Below are 6,051 nucleotides of genomic sequence, written 5' to 3'. Positions count from 1 at the left end.
TGATTCACTAAGTGCTGGTAGATTGATGAGGTCGGTTCTTCTCTGTCTACACAAAGCTCTGGAGTCAGTCACTGTATCGTTGTGTGACAGTTCACTAATTCACTGTACCACTGATCACAGTCACCACTCAACAGCACAATCAGGTAGTTCCACGGCGTGGCGTCCCACCCGGTCAGGTCACACACTTACATGCACTGGTGATGCCACTAGCTCCACTTTGGTTTCTTCGCCAAATCTTCGCACTATCGCCAGCGATATGACTATTCTATGTTGCACCCTGCTAGCTACACACTGCGAGAGGCCAAATACTATGATCTAGCCTCTATACTCCTTCAATGTCCCAAGAAATTGACGAATTTCCGCGGACCTCACTAGTCGTGTGTCTCCCTTACCGTCTTCCCCGTGTGTGTGTGTGTGTGTGTGTGTGTGTGTGTGTGTGTGTGTGTGTGTGTGTGTGTGTGTGTGTGTGTGTGTGTGTGTGTGTGTGTGTGTGTGTGTGTGTAAAGTTTCACTATCGGCCAGACCATAGGTTACATCCATACAAAATGTTGAATATTGGTCAATAACAGTGTAAAGATTTAGAATGCATACAACACCATGCAGCAGTTGGGCGCCTGACAGGTGAGTGGACAGCGCTTCGGATTCGTAGTTCTGAGGTTCCGGGTTCGATGCCCGGTGGAAGCAGAGACAAATGGGCAAAAAGTTTCTTTCACCCTGATGCCCCTGTTACCTAGCAGTAAATAGGTACCTAGGAGTTAGACAGCTGCTACTGGCTGCTTCCTGGGGTGTGTAACAAAAAGTAGGCCTGGTCTAGGACTGGGCGCAGGGACACTAAACCCCGAAATCATCTCAAGATAACTCAAGATAAGATAACACCTGTCCTAAGGGTCAATTAATGTTACAAATAGTGGCTTACTACCTCCATCTGAAGTAAGGGTTCATTAACGCCAATTGCTGCACCTTTCTACCAATACATGGTTCATGGATCTATGGCCTATCTACATCAGCTTCTCAACATCATTAAAGATAATTTGTCACTCACCTCTGCAAGTTTTGATAAAATAGCTCGTTGACCAAAGTCTGAGTGGACACAGGCTCGAGATGAGCACATAACACTGCCCTCCTCTGGACAATCAATTTTGTCTGTCATTATGGCCAAAACCTTACGGAAACGTGCTTGCATCATCTGAAAATATTAAATAAGTAATGATCTTTGCATAATTAGTATAGCAGTAGGATACTATTATTAAACTATTTTTGTAAATAAACTTTCATTTTTGTTATACATTCGGCTTTCAATTAACCTTTTTCCCAAGTACCTTCACTCTCTCAATACCGCAATTACTGTATTAAGGGTCCTTTTGGCACAAACCTTGCAACCTGTCTTCAACTCAAGTCCATTACATCCAGGGGGCGACCCCACAGACGCATTCGTAAATTTTTACATGCTGCTCAATCAAATGGGAATTTTTTCATATATAAATTAATATAATAATATATTAGCATATTGTGCATATATATAGGCATAGGTTAGGTAAGGTGTTTAGGTTCTGTTGGCGATTATTTATATTTGTAGCCCCCTCCCTGTCCAGCCCATTGCTGCCAAGAGGGGGCTTGGTGGGCGGCTGCCGGAGTGTGATGCTCCATGGAACAGTCCTTTGTCCTTTTGTGGCCTTATGCTCCTGCTGCTGTCCTATCGAATTCAGCCAGACGACTTTTCCTTTTCCTTATGTTTCGTTTTTCTCCCCTTCTCAATCTCCTTTCTGATTGTCATTTCCCACCAACCTTTTGCCTGTTTTGATTATTCTATCGGCCTTCTTTTGTTTTGACGCCCTAGGTGTTTGAAGAGGCATACTCTTGCACCCTTAGAACTGTGGTACCCAATGTCGCGAGCGAAGGGGACGCTTTTATTTTTAATCCTCCTTTCGTTACTGAACCCGATCTTGACGAACTGACGGTTCGTCAGGTGGCGTTTGCTTGGCATATACTCACCACGGGAAGGGCCCCGGCAAGATCGCCAACATGTCTCTTGTTGGATGTCCTATCCTCTAATTGTGGCTCTGTGGTGGGTGTGGGCACCCACACCCACCACATTCGTGAATGTAAGTTTTAAATGTGAATGAATTTGTGAATTTAAATTCGTGAATGTAAGAAACTTACATTCGTGAATGTAAGTTTTTCCTCTCGTCTTTATGTGAAATTCTGTTCCTCTTGTACCTTCTCGGGCTCGAGCCAAGCCCCGAGTCAGATTGTGTTGGAAGACCGGGCTCTGTAGCCCCCGCTGCATTGGGCCCCGACCTTGCTCCTCTTTTGACCCCTCCTGGCTACTGCCCCCGGCTCCCCTTTCTCCTCTGTGGTTGGGTCGAGCTACAAGCCCCCAGTGGTGACCACCTTGTCCCCTGGCACAGCTCAGTCTCTCATTGTGGCTACTCCTCTTTCGTTACTGAACCCAATCTTGATGGACTGATGGTTCTTCAGGTGGCGTTTACTCACGACACACCCCTGGGGGGCCCTGGCAATATCGGCAACATGTCTCTTGTTGGGTGTCCTATCCTCTAATTGTGGCTCCATGGTGGGTGGGGGCACATTCGTGAATGAAAGTCTTTCCTCTCGTCTTTATGTCAAATTATATTCCTCTTGTACTTTTTCGGGCTCTTTGGGTGGGTGACCAAGCCCCCGAGTCAGATTGCGTTAGAGGACCGGACTCTGTAGCCCCCGCTGCATTGGACCTTGCTCCTCCTTTGACCCTCCTGACTACTCCCTTTGGCTCCCCTCTCTCCTCTGTGATTGGGTCGAGCCACAAGCCCCCAGTGGTGACCACATCGTTCCCTGGCATGGCTCAGTCTCTCATTGTGGCTACTGTGCCTTTTAATCCTCTGGGGTGTTCTCAACACCGTCCACGCCACGGCTGCACTCGCTCGATCCCTTCCCGTACTAATGTGTACCAAGCCTTGTTTGGTCCTGCTTCGTGGGCCAAATACTTTGATCTCCTCCCTCTGGATTTTACACCTCCTGACGATTTCTCGCTCCATAGGCACCTTGTTGATTCAGTAGATGCTCTGTTACTTTTAACCCCACCCGTCTCGGTACATGTGTCGTTGCTGCTCCTTCTCAGGATGCAGCCATCGCTTGGCCGCCTTATCCAGCCTTGGCAAAACCCCTGTTCGGGTCTCCAAGTACACTCAGTTGAATGCTAGTGTTAGCACTGTCCTCTTCCCACCCCATGTTGCAACAGGTGTTAGGAATCTACAGGATTGGTCGTCGCCGTCAGCTCCTTGGGGTATTGAAGATTACCTTTGATTATTTTTTACCCTTCCATCCTCTGCCATTCTTGTTGGTGCCAGGTGCTCGTTCAGGAGTACATTCCCTCTCCTTGGCTCTATAATAAGTAATGGAGGTTTGGGCATGGTGCCCTCCGATGCTCTAGTACTGTCTCTCTCTGTCCCTTGAGTTGGGACGAAGGTCACTCTAAGTCGGAGTGCACTTCTCCCTGGGCTCGCTGCCTCAATTGCGGTGAGGCCCACTCTACCTTCTCCGCGCATGTGTACATTACAAACTTGAGGCAGCCGTCTTCACCTTGAAACACCGGGAATGTTTTTCTTTTCCTGAGGCGAGGCACCAGTTCGCCGCCTTCCCCTTTTGCTGGCGTCTCTTATACTCACGTGTTGCACTCTTCCTCTCCTCGTCCTTCCCACCTTCCTCAGTCTAACAACCGTTTCAAGGCCTAGACACGTCCACCTCCGCCTCCTTATTCCTTTAAGTTTTGTCCCGAAGGGTCCCCCCTCATGGTTCTCTGTCTGGGGTTCCCCTTCTTTCTACCCAGTCTGTCTTGTCTCCTGTGTCTTCTTCCTCGTCTCCCTCCTTCCCATTCTTCTCCTCCAGCTCTTAGCTCTCCCCACCATCTGTCAGTGCGGGCTGATGTCCATCACTCTCCCAGCGGCCATCGTGTTATTTGTTCTTGTTGTTCTTCTTCTGTTGAGACGCTTGAATCTGTTGCCCAGTACGTTGTTGCCGGGACGCTTGTCTCTTTAAGTCCGAAGCGAAAACCTGGCTCATCTCCTTCCTCCTCCCTGGCAGGTAAGAAGGCTTCGCTTTCTTCCTCGCCCCAACCTCTGACTCTCTCGATCCATTCCCTCCTGTTTCGGTGGTTGCGCCCCCTGTTCCTGCTATGGAGGTTTCTTTGGCCCCCGCTGCCCTCTCGGTTGAACCTTGCTGAGGTGCACTCCCAGGTTTCTGCCCCTCCTGCTGCTGTCCTTGACCCTCGGTTGTCCTACTCTCCTCCGGACCCTGCTCATTTGCCTCTGGCCTGTCCTCCCGCTCCCTTCCCTCCATCCTTACTCAGTTTACCCATGCCTCCCTAACCCTGACTTCGTTGACCATGATCCTGATCCTGCGCATCTTTAACGTGCTGTGTTCCTTTTTCACCTTTTTTCTTCATTGTTCTCTGTTGCTGTTCTTTCTCTTCTTGTTGATGTCTATCCTTCAATAGAATATTCGCGGATATTACGCCAATTTCTATGAACGCCAACTTCTGATTTCACAGTTTTCGCCCATTCGTGCCGATGCTTGGTGCTCGTCCTGGTCGCTTCCGTGGCTATTCCTTTCTCGTTTCCCTTCCCCCAGCTTTTGCTGGGGCCCGTTCCTCTTCTGCTCTCTTGATTCGTTCTGATGTTCCCTTCGTCCCCCTACTTTTTCCGTTGCCTCTCCAATGTTCTGCTGCACGTGTCTTTGTGCTTAAATGGTACATGGTTTGTTCCATTTACCTCCCACCAAATGTCCCGCTTTCTCTTCCCGATCTTCCTTATAAAGATCCCTTCTCTCTCTCTCTGAACTTCAGTCTGCCCTGGTCCTCTGCGGTTCTACGGCAGCGGGCTCCGATGGCATTCGTTATGAGATGCTTAGCCATCTCCCTCCGTGCACGTCTCAGTATGTACTGAGTCTGTATAATCGGGTCTGTATAATCGCTTCTCTCTTTCTTCAAAGCTTCCTCTCTCGTCGTTCTTTTCGAGTAAGGCTTGGTGCCACTCTCTCTGCCTTTTTTCAGCAATACTAGGGTGTGGCCCAAGGTAGTGTTCTGAGCAATACTCTTTTTCTGGTTGCCCTCAGTGGTCTTCTTTCCTCTCTTTCTTCTGGCGTCTTCTCCACTCTCTTTGTCGACGATCTTACCCTTTGCTGTCAGGGTGATGACTCCTTCAATGGCGGCTTCAACTTGCGATTGATGCCGTGTCGTTTGAACCACTAATCATGACTTCAGGTTCTCTACGTCTAAGACCTGTGCTATGACTTTTACTTGGAAATGTGTCGTTCTTCGTACCTCTTTGTCGTTTAATGGTCACCCCCTTGTGTACAAGGATTAAGGTAAGATTTTGGGGTTAATCTTTGACACTCGTTTGTCTTGGTCGCCCCATATCTCTTACCTCCGAGTTGAATGTTCTAAGTCCCTTACCCTCGGGTATTGTCCCATACTCTTGGGAAGCGGATAGGCGCACTCTCCTCACTTTACATTCCTCTCTCGTGTCTAAACTCGATTATGGTTGCCCTGCTTACTCGTCTGCATCCTTCTACTCTTCGCCATCTTGATGCTTTGCACCATACTCGGTTGCGCCTCGGCTCTGGTGACTTTCGTTCGACTCCCGCCCTCAGGTTGTATGTTGACACTCGCTTCCTATCTCTCCAGGACCGCCGTGATCGCTACTGTCTTCGCTATCTTGCGAGGTCCTTGCAACATCCTTCCTCTCGTCTCTGTCATGCGTTAACGTTTACCGCTCGTGGGCCTCCTGTTCCTCTTCACCACCACCCCCTTTTTGTCCGGTTATCTCGCTTACAGGATTCTCTTTCAGTTCGTATTTCTAATATTTCTCCTCTTATTGTTCCTTTCTTGACCCCTTTAGAGTCCCCTTCCGAAGTTTTGTACATCCTTGACCTGCATCACTAAAGCTTTTACCCCTCCTACGATTCTGAAACGCCTTTTCCTTGAGCACTTTTCTTCACACTCCCACTCCGTTTCCATCTTCACCGATGGGTCTAAATCTGCGGACGGTGTAGGCTACT

The sequence above is a fragment of the Procambarus clarkii genome, chromosome 16 (genome assembly GCF_040958095.1).
Source record: "Procambarus clarkii isolate CNS0578487 chromosome 16, FALCON_Pclarkii_2.0, whole genome shotgun sequence".
Lineage (NCBI taxonomy): Eukaryota > Metazoa > Arthropoda > Malacostraca > Decapoda > Cambaridae > Procambarus > Procambarus clarkii.
The sequence above is the reverse complement of the archived record's forward strand: the minus strand, read 5'-3'. Positions refer to the sequence as shown.